This window comes from Macaca mulatta, chromosome 7 (assembly GCF_049350105.2).
Source record: "Macaca mulatta isolate MMU2019108-1 chromosome 7, T2T-MMU8v2.0, whole genome shotgun sequence".
Lineage (NCBI taxonomy): Eukaryota > Metazoa > Chordata > Mammalia > Primates > Cercopithecidae > Macaca > Macaca mulatta.
In genome coordinates, this window is record NC_133412.1 from 117,731,498 (window position 1) to 117,758,406 (window position 26,909).

Genomic DNA, 26,909 nt, shown 5'->3' on the forward strand with positions numbered 1-26,909 from the left:
CCACTGCTCCACTTCTAGTTCCTTCTCTGCCCATTTTGACTGGGAACTTCAAGAAGATATTGGCTAGTACTTGCATTTTTGACCATTCGAGGACACAGTTGTTCATGAATCCCACTTTAAAAAATACTGTGATAAAATGGCATTGAAGAGTGATTAACTGCATTATAACCAGAGAAGATAGAGGGATGTGAATACACAAATGCCTTCACCCACAAATTTTTTATATAAAGTCATAATTCTTTTAAAAACACAGTAAGGAATCAAGTTCACATTTTCCATGCTGCAGACAGGATTAAACACGTAGGACAGTTTATAGCTATTTATTGCCTCCTGAACATCAACTTGATTAATGTTAGTATATTAACCCAGGTAAGCAAGTTTTAAAGCAAGGAAAAAAATGGCTTTGCTCTTGACTGTTTTACTCAACCACAGCAGAAAAGAGAGGGAAAAATTATTAGTATTGTGAAGTGCTGAGGAAAAACATATTTGCCCATCGATAAACCCTTTTGCAAGGTTTGTTTTTTGTTGTTTTTTTTTTTTTAATCTTAAAACAGCATTATTGATCAGGCTGTACTAACTTTGCCTTTTGGCAACTTATTTAAAGAAAGACATTTCAGTTGCCATGATCTAAAGTGATGTTTACCACTATGGTTTACATTTAACATATGGTAGTTACTTTTAAAATTATTTTATTTTGTCATGTAGACATACTGTGTTTTTTTTAATTTGAGCTGGTTAGCGCTACAAATTCCTCACTTAAGCTTTCCAAATGGACCATTCTTTTTTTTTTTTTTTTTTGAGACGGAGTCTCGTTCTGTCACCCAGGCTGGAGTACAGTGGCCGGATCTCAGCTCACTGCAAGCTCCGCCTCCCGGGTTCACGCCATTCTCCTGCCTCAGCCTCCCGAGTAGCTGGGACTACAGGCACCCGCCACCTCGCCCGGCTAGTTTTTTTTTGTTTTTTTTGTTTTTTTTTTTTTTGTATTTTTTTAGTAGAGACGGGGTTTCACCGTGTTAGCCAGGATGGTCTCGATCTCCTGACCTCGTGATCCGCCCGTCTCAGCCTCCCAAAGTGCTGGGATTACAGGCTTGAGCCACATTCTTTTTTGAGGTCCTATTAAACAAATAAATAAACAAGAATAAAATAATGAGCTGAAAGTGAGATAAGGACATAAATATTACAGAAGGTTGGAGTAGATCACCAGTGAAATAAAAGCGTATATTTCAATTTCCCAGCCTAATAAAAAATTAATATAACTGCCTATTTTATTGACCTTTAAGATTCTAAAATACTCTAGAGGAAATTGAATCCAAATTTTATTACAAAAGTAAAAATAATAAAGAGTTAGTAAAAAAATTACCAAACATGATAGTAGAATCTCTCATTTCAATTTTTGGGAAGAGGAAAAGTTTATGGTTCATTTTAATTTTACATTGTTTCCTATCAATATGTATCTCATTTTTTTTTTTTTTTTTGGAAATGATTTGGATTCTATGGATATGTTGCCATGAATGAGACTTTTCTTGATGGAAAGTGAAGTCATTATGTTAGAAGAGTCCCTTTGAGGAAATCAGTTATCTCCTTACTTGCAAGTATCATTCATTTCCTAGATTTTCTTAAAAGTTAGGCTTAAATATTTCCAGAAATAGATATTTCACCTTAGCAACAACCTCCCTTGCAATCAGTGCTGCCACAGGGAGGAACACAGCCTTTCTAGTTAAAGATATCTGTGTGACTGGAAGGAAAAAATATTCCAACAGGAAATAAAAGTGAAACATGTAGCAAGAGGAAGGATTGAAAGAAACGAAGGTAAAGGAAAGAAGAGAGAGAATAGAAAAAGATATGTAAATATCGTTATGCAACTAACAAAATCTAATTTTAATATTTATTTATATTTATCTTTTCCCAAAAAGCTTTACTAGGGTCAGAATATTTAGAATTATCAATGCTTATAACGTTTTTAGGAAAAAATGACCATTGAGATTATTACTAGCATTTCAAATAAAACTAGACTTACATTTTGTTCATATTTTAAAAGGTTTTTTTCAAAATCATCATAATGTACACTTTTATAAAATATCTACCACACTGTTTTAGAACCCAACAGCTTATGGGTGAAGAAATGGTTTATCACATGATTTTCTTGGAGAAGGATGAGCCAAACCTTAATGCCTTATTAAAGTGATTTTCTTAACTAATTTAATTGCTTCACAGTAACTTTTTAATCTCTCACATCAGGAATTATTTATCCACAAATCCAGTAATATAGGAACCTGCCAGTCAATTTTTACTATATTTTGACAATGGTCTCTTTCAGAAATGTAACAATAAACTACATCCTATAAGGAAGACTGCTTCTAGTAGCATATTTTACCTACACTAGGTAAATTATTGCCTTTACAGTAGAGAGAGAATGAAAAATCCTTTTGCTTAAAATATCACCTGCAGTCATTCAACCTTGCAAAATCCCTTCCTGGATGAGATGTATTTATTCAGGTTTTCACTGTAGTGAATTGAGTTAGGATTAAGAGTTCTACAGAAATTTCAAGGACACAAAAAGGCATGTTTCCTTATCCTTGAAGAATCATGCAGTGACATGTAATGGTGTTATTTGTAGGACCTTGTAAACTTAATTTCTAAAATTGGTGAAGTGCTGGTTTTGTGTCCAGTGTGCTTAGGGCATGATAATAGGCGGTCTTCAACTTTCAAGAACTCTGAGTCTTTTATATGCTAGTTGTAAGCATGTAAGTGTACTTGTGCATGAAGGTTGCCTAACTACACTGCATGTCTTTATAAAAAGAAAATTAGAAGCCTAGTAGAAAATCATTTAAATTTATTTCTGGGAGACACAGTAGGGCAGCATATAATGCCTAAAAGCTCTCTTGTCTTCCATGCTGTTGTATCATATTAAATATATTTTAGGAGCTGACAAGCACTTTTCAGTGCCAATCAACAATCAGAAAGAGGCGTTGCTATTGACAACTGGGAAAGTTGTGGTGCTGAATTGCAGAAGCTGTCTTTTAAAGGGTTCTAGCCGTCATCATCACATCAGTGAAGCATATTAATCTGCTCCACATTGTTTGAAAAGGTGTAGGTAATTACCTTTTCTACTCCACAATGTTTTCACAGAAATCTTTTATGAGATAATATTGTTTAGTGGGAAACCATAGCTAAACTTTCCAACTGGGGGGAGAAAGGATATATATGGCTCATAAAAAGCTGACATCCTTTTAGTTAGTGGTTTCCAGAATTTGAATAATCACCAAATATGTAATTCATGTGCCTTATGCAGTAAACAACCTGAACAACCATACTTGCCAGCCCTACAGACTAACTTGTTATTATTACTGTTGTTGTTGTTATTATTTAACAATAGGAGGCAATTTTTAAAAAATGCCTTACAGTTTCATAAAGACAATTTGGGCATGAACACCCAAAATAGGAAGTACATAATCTCAGAATGAAACACAGATTTACTTTTAAATTAAATAATTTTAGATACAAGAAAAACTCACTGCATTACCCTTATAGCACATTCTCATTATACGACAAACTAGTAAAAGAAAGTTCTTATTAGCTTTCATAAATTTGAGTTTGGAAAATAAAATTTGCTTTTAATTATTATTTTATAGAAAGCAAAAAGGCCTTTTAACATTTGGTGAAAATCAAGGTTTATCATTTCTGTAGCATGTGGCTATGTCCCTAAAAGAGTGACTTAACCTGCGGCTGCCAAAATCAGTGACAGATTTTGACACAAGCTGTGAAAGAAGCATCTGTGTGACTAATGGCCTGGCTCATACATTCTCTTGGTGGCTGGATGCCAATATTTTATCTGGATGGTTTGCTTCAGACTCAGTTGCTTCTACTTTAATAACTCCTGAATAAGACTCTGAAAACAAAGTAATTCCTGTGGATTATATATCCTTATCATCCCCAGACTGTATCTCCTTCTCACTCATCCCATTGACAAATGCGTCTCTTTTCAATTCCCCAGAAAGACTCTTCCCTTAGTGGAGTCCCAGAAGAAATAAAAAGTGGGTCACTAGAGGTGGAATGTCTGAGCCCCAGACAGACAATGACACAAGAGTGAGACATGATAATATGACCTGGATTTCTATGAAATGTCATTTAAGCATGGATTTAACTGCAGACCCAAAGCATTATGCTCTACAAATCAAGTGAGTTCCTCTTCTTTTTCCAGGAACTACTATCCTTCCAGACTCAACTGATCAGTTTTCCTTTGAAGATTTTCCTTATCTCTCCCCATCCAACTCAGAAGAAAGGGTAAATCAGGTAAAATCAAACAAGGTGAAGCCAGGCATGTAATTAATTCTCAAAATATATGTTGTAAACTCTTGCATGCTTTCCAGAAATGGGTTACAACTTTAGTTTTATACTTGCTAGTAAATAAAGGCATTGGCAGAATCAGTAATGGTTCAGTGTCTACGTGCTTATAAACATACAAGTTGCAAAGAAGAACACGCTCATGGCTGGTACTGACATGAGAGAGAAGTTTCTCCTGTGGGCCCTCTTAAAGAAAAGAGTGTGCAGTGTAGTGAAGAATCATTAAATGGCAGCCTCAGAGTAAACATAGTGGCTTTCAAAAATCTGTTTCTTCTAACATCACTCAGCATAAGCTTATGGCAAAATGCCACTCCACAATTTAGTAAGCACATTCCCACAGGAACCAGAACAGTGTTACAGAATTTTTGCTTGTCTGGCTTACATAGGATAGATTTAAGAGGAGCTAGGTGAATGGACAGACAGCATGTCCTTCAGACAATCTTTCATAAATAGTGTTTCTCCCAGCTGAGCTTCTGATAAATGTTGAATGGCAGTGAGTTGAAGATTATATTCCCTGACAAGTACCTGGAGTGAAGCTATTCTGTTTTTCCGGTTAAGTGCAAAGCCATATGTTTTAACAGCTCCTCAACCCAGAGGCCAGATTGACATTTTCTTATGAAAGTTGACAAGTCTGACAAGAACAAATGCTTGAAGAGAAAGCCACTCCATCTGCACACAGAGATAAACAAGGGAGTACCTACGGGAAGGGCCAAGATTCTTTTCAAAAAGCAATTACTCTCCTGCTCACAAATAAAGGGATCATCAGAGTGCCGAAGATCGTTGCCATACGATAAGAGCATAATAATTTTAAGCTAGATTAATTTTAACATTCTAACAAAATACCATGCACATTTGCCAAAAACAAATTTTGTTTCACCCTACTATTGCCATCTGCCTCCAAAAATATTTTATATCAGTTTATTCCAAAGAGAGGAGAGTGTTACTCAAACCAAAAATATATATTTTTTGTCAATTCTCCTAATGAGTGGGGCATTCATCATGATAAGGAAGCAAAGACCAGAAAAATGGCTGTTTTCTTATACATGCTTGCTTAGGTTGCATGTTACCCTTCTAAGAGAATCCCACCATTCCTCTCCCTTTTTCTTCTTTCTAAGTCTTTCTCCCATACACCTGAGGTAGGAGGATCTGAGAGAGTTCTGGTTAGAACTGTTGCCCCCATACAATTCCTGGTACAGGCAGATTAAGCTGGCTCTTCTCTCACTTTAAGGAAAATACATTTTACTTTTCCTACTGTCACTATATAGGGGCCAAAGGAGCTACCCATTTGTCAAGTCTAAGTCATCAAAGTTCATCCAGGGATTTGGAACAAAAGCTTTTGCTGTGGGGCTGACCCTCTACATATTTATTGCCCACAGAGCCTTAAAGACAAAATATAGAGACATACCTGGGAAAATACAATCATAATAGAGTTTGGCAGTGGTGAATAGTGAAATAACAGTGCCTAGGACTTGTAACTCCTTGGGAAAAGGCAAACTTACAATAAATGTATCAAGAAATAAAGTAATATAATTATCTATAATTTGAATGGAGTAAAGAATTATCCTTAATAAGAATGAAGTGATGCCCTGCTTTCAACAATGGACAGAACATTCAGACAGAAAATCAATAAGGAAACAATGAACTTGAACACTGCTATAGACCAAATGAGGCTAAGAGACATATGAAACATTCCACCCAGCATAAGCAGAATACACATTATTCTCAAGCACATATGGAATATTCTCCAGGACAGACCACATGTTAGGCCACAAAACAAGTCCTAACAATTTTAAGTAAAATATATTTTAAGAGACTGAAATTATATCAACATATTTTCCAACCACAATAAGAAACTAGAATGTAATAACATCAGGAAAATTATAAAATTTACAAATAATGTGGAAATTATACATTACACACCTAAATAACCAATAGGTCAAAGAAAAAAACAAAAAGAAAATCTCAAAAGATCCTGAAATAAATGGAAATAAAAACACAGCATACTATAACTTACATAATAAAAGTAGTTTTAAGTGAAGTTTATAGCAATAAACAAAAAATCTATAATTAGATACCACCTCACACTGTTATGATGACTGTTATCGAAACCAAACAAAGATAACAAAGACTGGGGAGAATGTGAAGAAATTGGAACACTTTTATACAGTTAGTGGGCATGTAAAAGGGTGCAGCAGCTATTTAGTGCAGTATGGAGGTTCCTCAAAATATTAAAAATAAATCTATCATGTGATCCAGCCATTCCACTTCTGGGTATATACTCAAAAGAATTGAAATCAGGATCTCAAAGAGATACCTACACATCCATGTTCATTGCAGCATTATTCATAATAGCCAAATGAAAACCACCCAAGTGGACATGGACAGAAGAATGGAAAAAGACAATGTGGTACATGTATACAATGGAAACTTATTCAGTCTTTAAAAAGACAAAAACCTTGCCATTTACAACAACATGGATAAATCTGGTGGCCATTATCCTAAGGGAAATAAGCCAGGCACGGAAGGACAAATAGTGCATGATTCCACTTCTGAGTTACCTATAACGGTCAAACTCATAGAAGCAGAGAATACAACAGTGGTTGGCAGGGGCTGGGAGGTGGAGAAAATGAGGAGTTCATTGGATATGAAGTTACACTTATGCTAGATAAATAAGTTCTAGAGTTCTTCTGTATTACGTATTGCCTGTAGTTAATAAGATGATATTGTGCACCTCAAAATTTGTTGATTGTAGATTTCTTATTAAATGTTCTTAACACACATGCACACACACACACACACACAAGGGACATAAGGAAACTGAGAGGTGTTGAATATGTCTATTGCCTTGATTATGGTGGTGGTATCAGGGGTACTTTCATATATCCATACCTATTAAAGTATACACATTAAATATGTGCAGTTCTCTGTATATCAATTATACCTCAATAAAGCTGTTTTTAAAAATGAAGGAATGGAACAGAGATTAAATTCCATCAGATGGGCTCTACTCAGACAGTTGATAAAGTTTCTCTAATTCCTCTATACCTCAATAAGGCTGTTTTTAAAAATGAAGGAATGCAACAGAGATTAAATCCCATCAGATGGGCTCTACTCAGACAGTTGATAAAGTTTCTCTAATTGGCAAGACTAATAGGATTTATGAAAGCTTGGTCAGAAAAAACTTTCACTGAGGTTATGTTTAGCTTAGGGTTTTAATTATTTATGCAATATGAAGTATTATTAAGACATAACCAGAAAATAAGCTGGGGTATATAAAGTCTGGCACCATTCAATTTGGTTGGAAAAGTAGGGGGTAGGGAAGTTTCCTATTTTTTACAAATAAATTAATTTTAGAATATCCCCCAGTAAACTCATAAACAGAAAAGCCATGTTCTAGAATTTGTCTACAGTACCAGTTTCATCAGCTAAACTCAAGTCTTACCATGTAAATTTATTATACCAAAGAATTAGAAGAAAAGAGAATTTATAATGAAAGAAGATGTTTACACATATATAACTTACCATTTCTGAGAAGATGCATGAAAAAAAAATGGTACCAGTAATGGAAACTAGGGAACTCTGGCTAATAATGCTTAATTTTAGTGACATTTAATTTTTGGCAATATTTAGTATTTATAGCATGCGTATATGACCTCCAATATTATTTAAGATTTTACAATGGGAATTAAATTTGAGGCTAAAAATTTTGGTTCCTTCATCTAATTTTAATTTCACAAATTACCACACTAATCAAACCAGAGTTGAGTGGGGTTTTGTGCATGGCTGTTATTGTTTGTGGTTCTTATTTTGATGCACACCCTTTATCAATTTAGAGATTAGGATGCCACATTTCAAATTTTCTACGCCACAGTATGGAAAGAATTAGTTTACCTTTATTGACAGTCTTTCAATAAAGAGTGAAATAAAAGTCTACTCTTCACAATACCCGAGACAGTTCAAAAATTCCTCCCTGGTCTCCAACTCTCCACCTTTGGGAACACCACCTAAAGTCTTCAATAGAGCTTTTCTCAGTGTCTCATTGGGGACACGAAGAATGTTCAGTTTGGTGGTATATGCAAAGTGAAACATGTAGGAAAAAGTCTGTTTATTGACGGGGAAGATCACAACCCATGGGCCGGGCTGGGGAAATACTAAGCCCTTTCCATGCTGCCTCCCTATATTTAAATTTTTACCTGAAGCCACACACTGTAGAACAAAAAAAAAAAAAAAAAAAAAAAAAAAAAGAAAGAACTTTTACATGGATCATACCATCACAGCTGAGTCAGGCAAAGTCAAAAATCAACAGGCAAGGTCAAAATCCCAGATTTTTTTTTTTTTTTTTACTTCTGTTTAGCCTACTTATGATTTAGCTCTAGAAATTTCTGAACTTGCTTGGAACAATTGGCTGATGTGACAAAGTGAATCCATACACAAGGCTCTACATTATACATCAGTCTTCTCTACATCAAAAGAAAACCCCCAAATTTACATACTTTATAAATAAATGTGTGTATATGCATATCTCTGTGCGTGTGTGTGTGTATTACAACATATTTCGTCTGCCTTTAAATTTGGTCATAATCATATCAAAATGTTCATTCTATCCTTCTTTTTCACTTTCCATGGGATTAACTTATTCATCTTTTCTTCATCTTATCTCATTTTCTAAGTTACTAGAAAATTTGATCCATGGGTAAAATTTTAAAAGGTAGAGAAATAGCTGCAAATTTCTATAAGCACTAGAATAATTTGCAGTCACCTTGTCAGTGATAGATCAGTTGTAGTCAGTTACCTCATGCTAAGGCATAAGGCAGGCTGTGTTAAACTGGGCTGTGGAATATGCACAATACCTAAGTTTCCAACTGTGGTTCCACTCCTTTCTTTACCATTCAAGAAACAATCTGCAGTGCAAATAAGGAAGAGTGACTTTACAGAGAAAACATGACATCTGCTTACTTGAAGACTTCAGAATTAAGTTCATATCAAAACTATGTAGAACTTCCCTCCCAGCAAAGACTATTGTGTTCCATTCCTTTCCTGGCTCTTGGCATGCTATTGGCATGTAACATTTTAGAAACCCCCCAAAAAATAGATTTTACGCATCTGCCATGTACATTTAACTTTTTACTTGAAAGAGTTTACTGACTACGAGAAACATCATGTAGAATTAAGTTATACTACAGAATATGTTGCTTATATACCATGCAACGCAAGAGAGTCATTTCTGTTTCAAATGTAGTTTATGTTATTGGAAGAACATAATGACATGTTGTTCTAAGAGCATCTCCATTTAACTAAAATGTGATAAGAAAATCACCTTATAGTGTGCACTTACTGCTAACTGGAATACTCATCATTTAAAGCCTACCACTAGCTTGAAAGAAGGAATTTTACTCACTGTAGGAGTCAACCTGTCCATTCTTCATTCAATTATTCTCTATATTACAAGGCATCCATAAAAATTAAAGTGCTTCTAAGTCACTAAAAAAAATGTTATGATGAACTTCTCGAAACATTCATTAAGTAATGGATAGAATCAAATTTACTAAAAGATTGTTTCATATATTATAAATATAAGTAGCCAAACTGATATTAATCAGAATATTTGTTTCCTTTAAGAGTTATGTCACATATAAAAATGTGGTAAGAAAAAGGTTTTCTTTTCTCACCAGAATTAAAAATACTCTAAAATGTTTTGTGAATTAAGTATCAGCACATAATCAGCCAGAGGTCAGGTATCTTTAAATCCACACAGAAGCATAGTATTGGAAGAATTTATCTCAGTGCATCAACTTTGCTTTTCCTAATGCTCTCAAGAAACAAAAATTGTATCTTCTTTAAAAATCATGTTAGAAAATAATCCAAACATAAATTAGTTATGGGAATTAATAAACATAGATTAGTTACAGGGATTACCCCTGGTGATAAAGTAGCATCGTTGGGAGCAAAGAAATGAGGTAGGAAGGTTGCCCCCAAAAGAGACTTACTCTTCATCACCAACATTGGATTTTTTTATTAGATGTACTTTTATATTACTTGTGTAACTGAAAGTAAACTTAATTGGGCAATATTAAATGAACACATACAGATACATGTATGAAGGAAAGAAAGATAGGAGATGGAGAAAAGTGTGAACCTGTATGTACTTCAGACAAAGACCCAAGATGAAAGAACTGGGCAGAATTCTTAATTCGAACTATGTGATGATGTTACAGCAATTTTTTATAAAATCCATAACACCATTATACATTTATCCAAATAGAAAAATAAAATACAAAAGACAATCTTGTCTAAATATGGTCACTTTTCTCAAATAACCTTTCTGGACAGGTGTTCAGCTTCCTTTCATTTTCCCTTCCAGGTTTTTAAATTCCGCCCCCACACCTTTAATCTCTCTCCTAATCTATGGAATCTTTTTAAAATCTTATTCTTCATTATCCCAAAGAGTAATCACTCTATAGCCATGTGGATCAGCCTATATTATTTATGTCACACTTATTTACAAGTTCATGTGTCGCCTCCAATGTTAATGATTGTAAAAGAAATAGACCCCTAGGACTCAGCTCCCATTGTAACTGGTGTATTATGCAGGAATAAGGAACTAGTTTCTGGAAACCAGGTTGCTTAGACAAGGCTTCAGATTTCACATATCAATTTAATGGGTACAACTTTTAGCTCTTGGAATGCTTAATAAAAGTTTTATACTTGCCTTTTAACTAAGACCTAAATTTAATATGATTTTTGGAGTTAGGACCATTCCCCTCTGGCTTAAAGAGCAAGTGATCCTTTTTGTTTACAGATATAACATCCCACTTCTAAATATTATTTCTAAACTGTTAATAGGTCAGATTCAGAGGTATTAACTATAAAAGAAAATTTTGCTCATTTAGAAAACATTTTGAAGTTTATTTTAATTAACGGATAACTGTATCCATAGTAAAATAAGGAGAAGTGTTTTTTATTGGTATATCCTTGGAGACGCATTTAAATGCTCTATAGATTTAGGAGTACGAAGAATCCAGAATATTCATGTCATTCTCTCCTGAAGTCATAAAGCTCCATATAATTTGCATGATGCATTCTAGTAATAAAACATTTAACATTTACTAAGTACTTAATATATGCCAGGCACTGAGCCATGGAGGAGGGATTCCACAAAGGAAATTACAACCATAAGAATTCTTCCAAATGGATTTTAGGTAAAATCAGCAAGGGGCGTGAGCTTTCTAACCTGCCAGGCTAGAAAGAATTAGCCTAGAAGAAAATATGAATCTTGGGATTTACCTTACCGATTTGTCCATGGCAGCCCTTCTGGCTGACATAAATATTTTTGTTAGCTAGTCTACCGCTTTTATCTCCTTTCCATTCATTCCCCTTTAACATAGAAAGATTATATTGAGCCTCTAACAGACCCTAAAAGTAAACAAACAAAACAGTTTCACAATGTTTCTGTACTGCTAAATGTTGCTCTCATATCACTTAATCTTAGTATATTTTACGCTTTGAAAAAAAACAAAAAACAAAAAACACCTTCATTAAATCCTTTTAGGACCAAATGAGAGTACAAATGAAATAAATATTGTTAATTTGCAATCACTGTTGTTTTCCAAGTCTTGTACTTCTCTCTTTGCAGTTGTTATATCTAAAAGTTTTGGGTGTTCATTGTTCTGCAGGATTACACAAATTAAAATAGAATTAATAGTATAAGAATAACAGAAATCAGGCAGAGTAAGACGGCCAAATAGAAGCCTACACTAATCATCCCCCTGCTCAAGAACACCAAATTGAACAAGTATGCACACAATGAGAGCACCTTCATAAGAACCAAAAATCCGGTGAGTGATCACAGAGCCCAGTTTTAACTTCATGTCACTGAAAGAGGCACTGAAAAGAATAGAAAAGACAGTCTTGAATTGCTGATGCCACCCCTCCTCCATCCTACAGCAGTGGGCCCCATGGAGTAGAGAGATAAACTGTACACTTAGGGAAGGGAGAGTGCAGTGATTGTGAGACTTTGCCTTGGAACTCAGTGCTACCCTGTCACAGCAGAAAGAAATATCAGGCAGAACTCAGTCAATGCCCATGGAGGTTGCATTGAGACCAGCCCTACACAGAGAGAAATCACTCATCTCAGTGGTCAGAACCTAAGTTCTGGCAAGCCTCACCACTGCAGGCTAAAATGTTCTAGGGTTCCAAGTAAACTTAAAAAGGCAGTCTAGGCCAAAAGGACAGCAATTCCTCAGCAAGTACTGGTACTGTGCTGATCTCAAAGCCAGTATACTTGTGGGGCATGTGACCTGTAAGACACAAACTGGGGCAGCCAAGGTAGTGCTTAGTTCCACCCCTTCCCTAACCTCAGGCAGTGCAGCTCCCAACTCTGGGACAGACTCCTTCTTTCTGCTTGAGGAGAGGACAGGAAAGAGTAATGAGAACTTTGTCTAACAACTTAAATATCAGCTCAGCGACAATAGGATAGGGCACCAAGCAGAGTTTGGAAGCCCTCATTCCAGGCCCTAGCTCCCAGATGACATTTCTAGACACTCTCTGGGCCAGAAGAGAACCCATTGCCTTAAAGGGAAGGGCCCAGTTCTGACACAATTTCCTACTCGCTGACTGAAGAAACTTTGATCTGTGAATAATCGCAGCAGTAGCCAGGTAATACTTGCTGTGGGCCCTGTGTGAGCTGGTTCATCCTCCCCCAGCTCTAGGAAGCTCAGCACAGAGAGAGAGAGAGAGAGAGAGAGAGAGAGAGAGAGAGAAAGAAAGAGAGAGAGAGACAGAGAGACAGAGACTCTTTGTTTGAGAGAAAGTAGGGGAAGACAAAAAGAGACTCTGCCTAGTAATCGAGAGAATTCTTCTAGATTTTATGTAATACCCCAAGGACAGACATCTGTAAGAACCACAGCATTACTGGGCTTGTGGTGCCTGCTAATACAAATATGGCTGCAGTGACAAAAACTTAGATTATAACACCCAAGCCCATCTGAATAATTGGAAAGCATTCCCAAGAACAATGAGCACAGTCAACCCAGACTGTAAATACTTAACTCTTCAATGCTCAGACAGTGGTCAAACATCCACAAGCATCAAGTCAATCTAGGAAAACATAACCTCACCAAAAAAAAAAAAAAAAAAAAAAAAAACTAATAAGGCACCAGTGACCAATCCTGGAGAGACAGAGATATGAGGTATTTCAGAGAATTCAGAATATTTAAAATAGCTGTTTTGAGGAAATTCAATGAAATTCAAGATAACAGAGAAGGGATTCAGAATCCTATCTGATACATTTGACAAAGAAATTGAAATAATTAAAAAGAATCAAGCAGAAGTTCTAGTGCTGAAAAGTTCAAGTGACATACTGAAGAATGCAACAGATTCTCTTAAAAGCAGAATGGATCAAGCAGAAAGAATTACTTAGCTTAAAGAAAGTCTGTTTGAAAATAAACAGTCAGAAGAGACAAAAGAAAAAAAGAATAAAAAACAATGAAGCATTCCTACAGAATCTAGAAAATAGTCTTAAAGGGGCAAATCTTAGAGTTATTGGTCTTAAGGAGGAGGTAGAGAGAAAGAGAGAGTCGTAGAATATTTATTCAAAGGGATAATTAAAGAGCACTTCCCAAACACAGAGAAAGATCTCAATATTCAAGTACAAGGTTATAGAACATCAAGTAGATTTAACCCAGAGAAGACTACCTCAAGATATTTAAATAATCAAAGTGGCAAAGGTCAAAGATTAAAAAAGGATATTAAAAGCAGCAAGAGAAAAGAAACAAAATATAATTTAGTTCTAATATATCTGGCAGCAGACTTCTCACTGGAAACCGTTCAGACTACGACATACTTAAATTGCTAAAAGAAAAGCTTTTATCCTAGAATAATATATCCAAGGAAAGTATTCTTCAAACATAAAGGACAAATAAAAACTTTCCCAAAAGAAACAAACAAAAAAGTGAAGGAGTTCATCAACACCATACCTATAATATTGTAGGTGGGTGGACTGCTTGAGATCAGGAATTTGTGACCAGTCTTAGTAACATGGTGAAACCTCATCTCTACTAAAAATACATATATTACCCAGGTGTGGTGGCACACACCTGTGGTCCCAGCTATAGGGGAGGCTGAGGTGGGGGGATCACTTGAGCCTAGGGAGCTCAAGGCTGCAGTGAGCAGTGATCATGCCACTGCACTCCAGCCTGGGCAACAGAGTGAGATCCTGTCTCAAAAAAAATATATCTTGAGGTACAAAAATCACTGGAAATAGTAAGTACACAGACAATCAGAATATTGTAACACTGTAATTGTGATGTGTAAACTACTCATATCCTGGGTAGAAACACTAAATGATGAACTGATCAAAAATAATATGTAGAAGTTAAGTTAGCGTGGTGGGAAAAGTTGTAAGAAAAAAAGTTATGGGGAAAGATGCAAGCCTTCTTGGAAGGCCAGGAGGTTTTGCAAAAGCTTCTGGAGAGGATTATGGCTGAATTCTGGGGACGGAGAGCAAAGGGCTGATAACAAGGGAATGTAAAGGAACTTATCTAGATAAATCTGTTTACTTATGTCTCCAGAAACCAAACTCTGATCATTCGTGCACAGGACTGCTCTCTACTCGGGGGGTCGACAATGTTTATTACCCAAAAACTGTGTTTGCTCCAAGCCTTTGTCATTAAATCTGTACTAAATAAATTTGAGCATCGCAGGCTTAGGGGGACTGCTAACTCTTTTCAGTCCTTAGTGCCAGCAGTCCCCTAGCCCGCTCTTTCACTGGATATCTGTGTCTGAGTACTCCTTTCATCCGTCGCTCAGCCAGAGTCTATAGGACAGACTCAGCAGCAGCTGAGTGAGCCTCACTGTGTGAGGAATGCTGCAACAGATTGCAACAGAACCCTTAAAACTGAAGGTGAAGAGACTGCACAGTCAGTAAGTCATTGATGCCTGCTTGAGATTTCCAAGTTCAAGGGAACTCTTCAGGCTAGGGTTTCATCAAGAGACAACAGTTATCAGCTCAACAGCAACAGTATATAAAAGTATTGAAACAGCTGCTTAAAGCTAGTGGAGCCTGGGTTTTGCAGACTCAGTTAAGGAACCTAATGCAAACTGTTGTTTCCCATAATCCATGGTTCCCAGAAGAAGGTACACTTGACATAGAGCTCTGGGAACAGTGGGGAGAAATCTTAAACAACATCACATGCAAGGGCAATGGGTCCCAGTAACATCTTCAATGTTATGGGCTTTAGTTAGGGTTGCTTTGGTCTTGCTCTACACAGAAGAGCCTAAAAAGGGAAGGGAGGAGGAACTGTCACCTACTTTACCACTGCCTCCTTCTCCCTCAGTCCCACCATTAATGGGCAAAATAACAAAGTGGGAATGGAGGTTTTGTCTGAGCCCTCTCAAATAAATTGGAAAAAAGATAAGGGATATGCTACAACTATGGGACCCTGTCTTAGGCAAATGGCATTAGAAGGGGAGCTCTTAGCCTGCCTGGTAATGCAAGATCAACAAGGCAATCAGGCGTATTAACCCATTTCTTTTGATGCTTGTAAACAGATAGAAAAAGCATTAGAGAAAACAGAGCCACTAGTTCATTTACAAAAGGGTTAATTGAGGTCACTCTTCAGACATCGTTCTAATTTTGGCCACTGTTATTATCCCTCCCCTTCCTCTGACATGGCTCTCTCAAGATCCAATTTGGGTAGAACAGTGGCCTTTAAAGGGAAAGAAATTACAAACAGCCCATGAATTAGCTGAGGAGCAATTAAAATCCAGCTATATAGAACCATCAAACAGCCCTTGGAATTCACCCATTTCTGTCATTCCCAAAATATCTGGCAAATGGAGACTTTTGAATAACCTATGGGCTATCAATGCTAATTTGCAACCTATAGGGCCCCTTCAACAGGGCCTCCCTTCCCCCAAGGCAATTCTTCAAGATTGGCCTATAGTCATTATTGACTTAACTATTCTCCTTGCAGAACACAACAGAGAAAAAATTGTGTTTACAATACTAGCTATCAATAATGAAAGACCAGCTCAATGATTTCACTGGAAACTACTTCCTCAAGGGATGCTGAACAGTCCTACCATGTGTCAGTATCATGTAAATCAGGCTTTGCTCCCCAGTAGAGAAGAATGTCCTAATTGCAAGATTATTCATTTTATGGATAATATTTTACTAGCAACCCAACGGAGCCAGTACTTTTAAGTTTATATGCCTCTGTTGTAATGAATACACAGTTAAGAGGTTTAATCATAGCACCTGAAAAAGTACAATTGTCCTCTCCTTGGAAATATCTTGGATACATACTAACTTCCTGGTCAGTAAGATCTCAAAAGGTTAAATTAAATACTAGCAACTTACACTCCTTAAATGATTATCAAAAATTACTGGGCAATATTAACTGGCTTCATTCCACCTTGGGCATAACTACTGACAAGCTACAAAACCTGTTTTCTACCCTAAAGGGCAATACAGCTCTAGACTCTCCCAGGTATTTAACTCCTGCAGCAAAAAGGGAAAATGAGGAAGTAGAGCAAGCTATTTCTCAGAGACAGCTAGATCACATAGACCCATGATATTCAGTTCAATAGTTTGTTTTTCCTACTAAACATTCCCCAACAGGATTAATAAGACAGATGGCCGCAGGGCTATGCTTCCTAGAATGGGTTTTTGGCTCACATACCAGGACTAAAACACAATCTCCCTATATCCAGCTAGTTAGTAAAGTTATCTATACTGGCCACAGATGGTGTAATCAGTTGCTAAGTTATGACCTTGAGGTCATAAGAATTCCTTTGAATAAAAAGCAATTTGAAGCAGTACTGCCCTTATCTCTGGACATGCAAACAGCACTCTCTGTTTACACAGGCCATATAGGGCATGCCTTTCCTGCTGACAAACTAGTTCAGTTCTTATCTCATATTCCTATAGTTGTGCCTACAAAAGTAGTTCACTCCCCCATACCTAATGCTTTAACACTTTTTACTGACAGCTCTGGTAAAAATGGAAAAGTGGCTGTTTGGTGGAGACCACATAATCCCCTCACTTGTTCTGGATTTACTAGTGCTCAGAGAACTGAAGTTGGAGCCTTAATATTGGCCATGGAGACCTTTTCCGCTCAGCCTATCAATATTGTTAGTGCTCTGTTTACTCTGTTTATTTATTGCAGAACCTTGAAACAGGCCTCATTAAGTCCACTCCCAAGCCCACCCTATGTGCATTTATTCTTCTACTTCAGGAATTGCTGGATCGATGTACACATCCTTTTTTTATCACACATATTTCAGCCCACAGCTCACTACCTGGCCCTTCGGCTTATGGCAATGAACAGGAAGACCTGCAAGTTATGATGTCACTTTTGACCAAGCCACTCAATCTCATCAATTTTTCTACCAAAATTGGAGGAACTTAACTAAACAATTTCATCTTACCCAAAGACTAGCTAAACAAATTATCCTGCAATGCCCAGATTGCCAGCTCACAGGAATATCCCCTCCTTCAACAGATGTTAACCCTAGAAGACTACAACCTAATCAGTTATGACAAACAGATGTTACACACATTCCTGAAATTGTAAAACTAAGATATGTGCATGTATCCATTGATACCAATTCTCACCTAATTAGCACACATGCTCTTCCTGGAGAGTCCACCAGATATGTCATTAGACATCTTCTCTTAACTTTCGTGTTTATGAGGCAGCCCACAAAAGTTAAAACTGATAATGGTCCAGCTTATGCCAGCTCACAATTTCAACAATTTTGTCACATAGGGAACATCCAACATTCCACAGGCATCCCATAACCCCCAAGGACAGGCCATAGTAGAACGTGTCCATTCCACTCCTAAAAATATGCTCAGTAAACAAAAAAGAGGGAATATGAGTAAGGACCTTGCAACACTACTAGCACATGCCTTATTTACCCTTAATTTCTAAAATTTAGATGACAAATTTCAATCAGCTATAGAAAAGCAGTTTGCTAAAACCTCTCAAGACATAAAACCTGCAGTTTTACGGAAAGACGTAAACAGTAATATATGGTGTGGTCCAAATGAATTGCTAACATGGGGAAGAGGATATGCTTGTGTTCACACCTCCTCAGGTCCTCCTTGGATTCCATATGATGCATCAAACCATACCATGGCATGGCTAGAACCCAACCCGGTACCAGAAATGAAGGAAATGTCCCTGCAGAACCTGCAGCCCCTGCAGCCTCGGACAATGCAGCTTTCTCAAACGACACAGACCCCAGACATTTTGCTTAAGAAGACAACTCAAGAAGCTAAGCAAATCCTGCTCCAGACACAGACACCACTCACTCCATATAATTTGTTCATTGCTATGCTTTATTAACCTTTGAAATTCTCTCATTCTACCTGCAACCAGTACCTGCTACACTCTATTGGGACCATCTTCTAAATCCGCCTTTCTTCCACCCTGCTACCTGGGCAAGCACCACCTTCCTAGCCTCTAATAATGTAACTGCTTGGCTGGAAGGGGTTAACATACCCCCCGTGGGGTTCTTTAGTAATGACACACATTGAATGAGGTGCCAAGTAACACTACATGTCACTCCTTGATTGGAAAAGAATGTTACTGATTATACTTATGTTTGTCTTATGTTATTTACTAATTCTAGGATGTAAAGCCGGAATACAAGCAGTGACTGCAACGCCAGACAAACCTGTTGCTGCACACATCTGTACTTTCAAATCAACAAAACCTGATGGAAAAAAAAAAAAAAAAAACCCGAAAAGGGGAAGATGTAGGAGTTCGGTCACGGTGGTGGGAAAAGTTGTAAGAAACAAAGTTATAGGGAAAGATGCAAACGTTCTTGGAGGGCCAGGAGCTTTTGCAAAAGCCTCTGAAGAGGATTATAACTGAAGGCAGCCAAATTCTCTTATCTGGGGGTTGAGAGCAAAGGGCAGATAACAAGAGAATGTAAAGGAACTTATCTAGATGAATCTGTTTACTTATGTCTTCAGAAACCAACCTTTGATCCTTCTGCACAGGGCTGCTCTTTACTTGGGCAGTTGACAATGTTTACTACCTACAAATTGTATTTGTTCCAAGCCTTTGTCATTAAATTTGTACTAAATAAATGTGAGCGTCATCAGCTTAGGGGGACTGATAACTCTCTTTGGCCCCTAATGCCAGCAGTCCCCTAGCCCACTCTTTCACTGGGTATCTGTGTCTGAGTACTCCTCTCATCCATTGCTCAGCCAGAGTCTGCAGGACAGACTTGGTGGCAATAATAACCACAACTTTTCAAGATACAGACAGTACAATAAGATATAAACAGAAAAAATAAAAAGTTAAAAATCGGCCAGGTGCAGTGGCTCACACATGTAATCCCAGCACTTTGGGAGGCTGAAGCAGGTGGATCACGAGGTCAGGAGTTCAAGACCAGCTTGGCCAACATAGTGAAACCCCATCTGTACAAAAAATACAAAAATTAGCTGGGCATGGTGGTGTGTGCCTGTAGCCCCAGCTACTTGGGAGGCTGAGGCAGGAGAATCACTTGAACCTGGGAGATGGAGGTTGCAGTGAGCTGAGATCACACCACTGCACTCCAGCTTGGGCAACAGAGTGAGACTTCATCTCAAAATAAAAAAAAAAGTTAAAAAGCAGTGAGATAAACTTATAAGTAGAGTTTTTATAAGTTTTCTCTTTGCTTGTCTGTTAATTAGTTTGTTTTTGCAATCTAGGCTAAGTTGTCATCAGATTAAAGGAATGAATTAGAAAGTATTACTTGCAAACCTCATGGTAACCACAAATCAAAAAATATACAACAGATACACAAAAAATAATAGGGAATAAATGAAAACATACCACCGGAGTAAATTCCCTTCACCAAAAGGAAGACAGGAAGGATGGAAAGACAGAATAGAAGACCACAAAACAAACAGAAAACAAACAAAATGGCAGAAGTAAGTCTTTACTTATCAATAATAACACTGAAGGTACATGGACTAACCTCTCCAATAAAAAAGCATAGAGTTGTTGAATAAATAAATTTTTAAAAAGAACCAACAATTTATAAGGAAATGCATAGACTAAAAGCCAGGGGATGGAAAAAAATATTCCATGCAAATGGAAACCAGAAAAGAAAATAAGTAGTTATACTTACATCAGAAAAAAGATATTTCAGACAAAAACAACAAAAAGAGACAAGGAAGGTCATTATAATGACAAAAAGGTAAATTCAACAAGAGGATATAACAATTTTAAATACATATATACGCAACACTGGAGCACCCAGCTATATAAACAAAATATTAATAGAGCTAAAAAGAGAGATACACCATAATACAATAATAGCTGGAGTCATCAACACCCTTCTTTCAGCATTGCACAGATCATCCAGACAGAATATCAACAAAGAAACAATGAATTTAATCTGCACTATAGACAAAATTGACCTCACAGATTTTTTACAGAATATTTCATCATCCAACAGCTGCCAAATACACATTCTTCTCTTCAGCACAGGGAGCATTCTCAAGAGTAGACCATATGTTAGGCCACAAAACTAGTTTGTAAGGTTTCCAAAAAATGAAATCATATCAAGTATTTTCTCTGACCACAATGGAATAAAATTAGAAATCAATTGAAAGAGGAATCTTAGAAAATATACAAATACATGGAAATTAAACAACATGCTTCAGAATGACCAGTGCGTCAATAAAGAAATTAAGAAGGAAATTTAAGTGTTTTAAAACAAATAATAATGGGAACACAACATGTCAAAACCTATGGAATGCAGTGAAAGCAGTACTAAGAGGAAAGTTTAGATCTACAATGACCTATATCAAAACAGTAGAAAAACTTTAAATAAACTATTTAACAATCTTAAAGAACTAGAAAAGCAAGAGCAAACCAACCCCAAAATGATTAGAAGAAAATAAATTATAAAGATCAGAGCAGAAATAAATTAAATAGAAATGAAGAAAAATACACATGATCAATAAAATAAAAGGTAGTTTTTGAAAAGATAAACAAAATTGACATACTTTTAGCCAGACTAAGAAAAAAAAGACAGACGACTAAAATAAATGAAATCGGAGATAAAAAGAAAAGACATTACAACTGATACCACAGAAATTCAAAGGATAATTAGAGGCTACTATGAGCAACAACATGTCAATAAATTGGAAAATGTAGAAGAAATAAATACATTTCTAGACACATACAACCTATCAAGATTGAACTATGAAGAAATTGAAAATGTGAACAGGCGAATAGCAAGAAACAAGATCGAGGTCATAATAAAAAGCCACCCAGTAAAAAAAAAAGACTGGGACATGATGGCTTCACTGCTGATTTCTACCAAACATTTACAGAATTAATACCAATCCTACCTACATTATTCCAAAAAATAGAGGAGGAGGGAATACTTCCAAAACTCATTCTATGAGCCCAGTATTATGCAGATACTAAAATAAAAAGCACATCAAAAAACAAAAATTGCAATCCAATATCCCTGATGAATATTGATGCAAAAATCCTCAACAAAACACCAGCAAACTGAATTTAACAAGACATTAAAAAGATCATTCATTATCACCAAGAGGGATTTATCCTAGGGGTGCAAGGATGGTTCAACACAAGCAAAGCAATGCGATACATTATATCAACAGAATAAAGCACAATAATATATGATCATGACAAATTGCATTTGATATTGAAAAAGCATTTGATAAAATTCAATATCCCTTCATGATAAAAATCTTCAAACAACTGAGTATAGTAGGAACGTATCTGTATTAGTCCATTTTCATACTGCTATAAGGAACTGTCCCAGACAGTGTAATGCATAAAGTAAAGAGGTATAACCGACTCATATTGCCACATGGCTGAGGAGGCCTCAGGAAACTTACAATCATGGTGGAAGGAAAAGCAAACATGCCCTTCTTAAAATGGTGAAAGGAGAGAGAAGTGCCAAGCAAAGGGATTCAAGCCCCTTATAAAACCATCAGATAATAGGAGAATCACTCACTATCACGAGAATATGGGGGTAACTGCCCTCATAATTCAATTACCTTCCACTAGATCCTTCCCATGACACATAGGAATTATGGAAACTAGAATTCAAGATGAAATTTGGGTGGGGACACAGTCAAACCACATCATTCCATCCTGGCTCTTCCCAAATCTCATGTCCTCACATTTCAAAACACAGCCATGCCTTTCCACCAGTCCCCCAAAGTCTTAGCTCATTCCAGCATTAACTTAAACGACCAAGTCCAAAGTATTACCTGAGACAAGGCAAGTCCCTTCTGCCTATAAGCATGTAAAATAAAAGCAAGTTAGTTATTTCCTAGATACAATGGGGGATAGAGGGATTAGATAAATACACCCATTCCAAATGGGAGAAATTGGCCAAAATGGAGGGGCTACAGGCCTCATGCAAAATCAAAATCCAATTCGGCAGTCATTAAACCATAACAAAATTATCTCCTTTGACCCCATGTCTCGCATCCAGGTCACACCAATGCAAGAGGTGAGCTCCCATGGCCTTGGGCAGCTCCACCCCTGTAACTTTGCAGGGTACAGCCCACTTCCCAGCTGCATTTGTGGCTGGCATTGAGTGTCTGTGACTTTTCCAGGCACACAGTGCAAGCTGTTGGTGGATCTACTATTCTGGGATCTGGAAGATGGTGGCCCTCTCCTCACAGCTCCACTAGGTAGTGCCTCAGTGAAGACTCTATGTGGAGGCTCCGACCCCATATTTCCCTGCTGTGCTGCCCTAGCAGAGGTTCTCCACAAGGGTCCCACCCCTGCAGCAAACTTCTGCCTATACATCCATACATTTCCATATATCCTCTGAAATCTAGGCTGAGGTTCCCAAACCTCAATTTTTTACTTCCGTGCACCTGCAGGATCAACGCGACATGGAAGCCGCCAAGGCCTGGGGCTTGACCCTCTGAAGTCATGGCCTGGGCTGTACCTCATCCCCTTTGAGGCATGACTGGAGTGGCTGGGATGCAGAACACCACATCCCTAGGCTCACACAGCAGAAGGGGCCCTGGGCCTGGCTCAGGAAACAAATTTTTCCTACTAGGCCTCCAGGTTTGTGATGGGAGGGGCTGCTTGAAGGTTTCTGCAAGAAATGTCTGGGAGACATTTTCACCATTGTCTTGGTGATTAACATTTGGCTCCTGGTTACTTACACAAATTTTCACAGTCATTTTGAATTTCTCCCCAGAAAATGGTTTCTTCTTTTCTATTGCATCATCAGGCTGAAAATTTTCCAAACTTTTATGTTCTGTTACCTCTTGAATGTTTTGTTGCTTAGAAATTCCTTCCATCAGATATCCTAAATCATCTATCTCAAGTTCAAATTTCCACAGATCTCTAGGGCAGGGACAAAAAACTGCCAGTCTCTTTGCTAAAGTATAGCAAGAGTCACCTTTACTCCAGTTCCCAACAGTTTCTCCATCCGAGACTACTTCAGCCTGGACTTCATTGCCCATATCACTATCACCATTTTGGTCAAAGCCATTCAACAAGTCTCTAGGAAGTTCCAAACCTTTTCATGTCTTCCTGTATTCTGAGCCCTCCAAGCTTCTAGAAAGTTCCAAACTTTCCCACATTTCCTATCTCCTTCTGAGTCCCACAAACTGTTCCAACCTCTGCCTGTTATGAGTTCCAAAGTCACTTCCACATTTTCGGGTATTCTTATAGCAGCACCCCACTCTCAATACCAATTTACTGTATAAGTCTGTTCTCACACTGCTATATAGAACTGCCTGAGACTGGGTAATTTATAAAGGAAATAAGTTTAATTGACTCACAGTTCCACACAGCGTGGAAGGCCTCAGGAAACTTATAATCACAGCAGAAAGAGAAGGAAACACATCCTTCTTCACATGGCAACAGGAGACATAAGTGCTGAGCAAAGTGAGGAAAGAGCCCTTTATAAAACCATCGGATCTCATGAGAACTCACTCACTATCATGAGAACACCGTGAGGGAAATTTCCTCCCACCAGCTTCTTCCCTCAACACGTGGGGATTATGGAAACTACAAGATTAGATTTGGGTGGGCACACAGCCAAACTATATCAAAACTTCAGCACAATAAAAGTCATATAGAACAGACTCACAGCTAGTATCACACTGAATGTAGAAAAACTGAAAGCCTTTCCTCTAAAATCTGAAATATGACAAGGATGCTCACTTTCATCCTTGGTATGCAACATTATACTGGAAGTCCTAGCTAGAGCAATCAGACAAGAGAAAGAAATAAAGGGCCTCCAAATTAAAAGGAAATGTCAAATTATCCTTGTTGGCAAACAATCTTTTATTTGGAAAGACTGCACAAAAAAAAAAAAAAAAAAAAAAAAAAACCTATTAGACCTGATAGATTTAGTAAAGTTGCAGGATACAAAGTCAACATGCAAATATCAGTAGTACTTCCTATGTCAACTGAACAATGTGAAAAAGTAATCAACAAAGTAATCTCATTTGTAACAGCTACAAAGACAATAAAGTACCTGGGAATCAACATAAGCAAAGAAATAAAAGATCTCTACAATGAAAACTAAAACATTCATGAAAGAAATCAAAGATGACACACAAAAAATAGAAATCTAACTCCATGTTCATGGATTAGAAGAGTCAATATTGTTGACATGTCCATAATATGCAAAACAATCTATAGATTCAATGTAATTCCTATTAAAATAGCAGTGACATTCATCATAGAAGTAAAAAAAAATCTAAAATGTATATGGAACAATAAAAGACCCAGAATAGCCAAAGCTATAAGAATAAAACTAGACGAATCACATTACCTGACTTCAAATTATACTATAGAGCCATAGTAACCAAAACAACATGATACTGGCATGAAAACAGACACATAGACTGATGGAGCAGAATAGAGAACCAAGAAATAAATTCATTCATTCATAGTAAACTCCTTTTTGACAAAGGTGCCAAAGACATACATTGGGGAAAGGACAGTCTTGTCAACAAAGGAAGCTGAGAAAACTGAATATTCATATGCAAAAGAATAACACTAGACCCCTATCTCCCATCATACGCAAAAATCAAATCAAAATGGACTAAAGATGTAAATCTAATACCTCAAACTATGAAACTACTAAAAGAGAACATTAGAGAAACTCTCCTGAACATTGGTCTGGGCAAAGATTTCTTGAGTCACACTCCACAAGCACAGGCAAACAAAGAAAAAATGAACAAGTTTTATCATGTCAAGTTAAAAAGTTTCTGAACAGCAAAGGAAACAATCAGAAACAATCAACAAAGTGAAGAAATAATCCACAGAATAGGAGAAATTATTTGCAAACTAACTATCTGCCAAGGGATTAATAACCAGAATATGTAAGGAACTCAATTCTATGGGGAAAAAAATCAAACAGATTTTTAAATGGGCAAAAGATCTGAATAGACATTTTTCAAAAGAAGTAATACAGATGGCAAACAGGTATATGAAAAGGAGCTCAACACCACTGATCATCAGAGAAATGCAAATCAAACCACAACGAGATATCATCTCACTCCAGTTAAAATGGGTACTAACCAAAAGACAGTCAATAACAAATGCTGGTGGAGAAAAGAGAACCCTCACATACTGTTAGTGGGGATGTAAATTTCTGCAACCACTATATAGAAGAGTATGGAGGTTCCTCAACAAACTGAAAATAGAACTACCATATGATCCAGCAATCCCATTGCTAGGAATATACCCAAGGGGAAGGAAATCAATATATCAAAGAGATATCTGTAATCTCATATTTATTGCAGCACTATTTACAATAGCCAAGATTTGGAAGCAACCTAGGTGTTCAACAGCAAAGAAATCATAAAGAAAACATGGTACATATACACAATGGAGTACCATTCAGGCATAGGAAAGAATGAAAGCCTATCATATGCAACAACATGAATGGAACTGGAAGACATTATGTTAAGTGAAATAAGCCAGGCACAGAAAGACAAACTTCATTTTCTCACTTGGTTTTGGAAGCTAAAAATTAAAAAAAACTGAAATCAAGGAAATTGAGAGTAGAAGATGGTTTTCAAAGGTTGAGAAGTATTGTTGTGTGGTCTGGGGATGGGAAAGAGTGGAGATGGTTAGTGGGTATAAAAATATAGTTAAATAGAATGAATAAATTCTAGTATTTGATAGCACAACAGGGTGACTACAGTGAACAATAATTTCTTGTACATTATAAAATACCTAAAAGAGTATAATTGGATTGATCACGACACAAAGAGGATAAATGCTTGAGGTAATGAACACCTCATTTACATTCATGCAATTATTATGCACTGTATACCATATCTAGCTGTCTCATGTTCCCAATAAAAATGTACACCTACTATGTAACCACAAAAATTAAAAATTAAAAAAATTAAAGTTAATAAAAAATCAATGTATTTAAGAATAGACTAACAGAAATCAAATTTCGCAGAGTCTAGTAACGAATCAAGATACAGAACAGTGAAAGTGAATCTCCAAACAGATTTCATTTCCTTCCTAGTCATTGAAACTCTTTTTAAATAAAGATTAGTGTTTGGTTGCAGCTGTAGTTTG

General features: G+C 36.9%; 1 long non-coding RNA gene across 1 annotated transcript in view; it reads right to left on the minus strand.

Moving 5' to 3' along the window:
* Nucleotides 1-26,909, minus strand: part of LOC114679555 (uncharacterized) — a 39,843-nt gene that overhangs the window by 6,886 nt on the left and 6,048 nt on the right. The window contains exon 2 of the long non-coding RNA XR_003731571.2: nt 9,195-9,245. This is a non-coding gene — a long non-coding RNA (uncharacterized LOC114679555). The remainder of the gene's footprint in view (nt 1-9,194; nt 9,246-26,909) is intronic.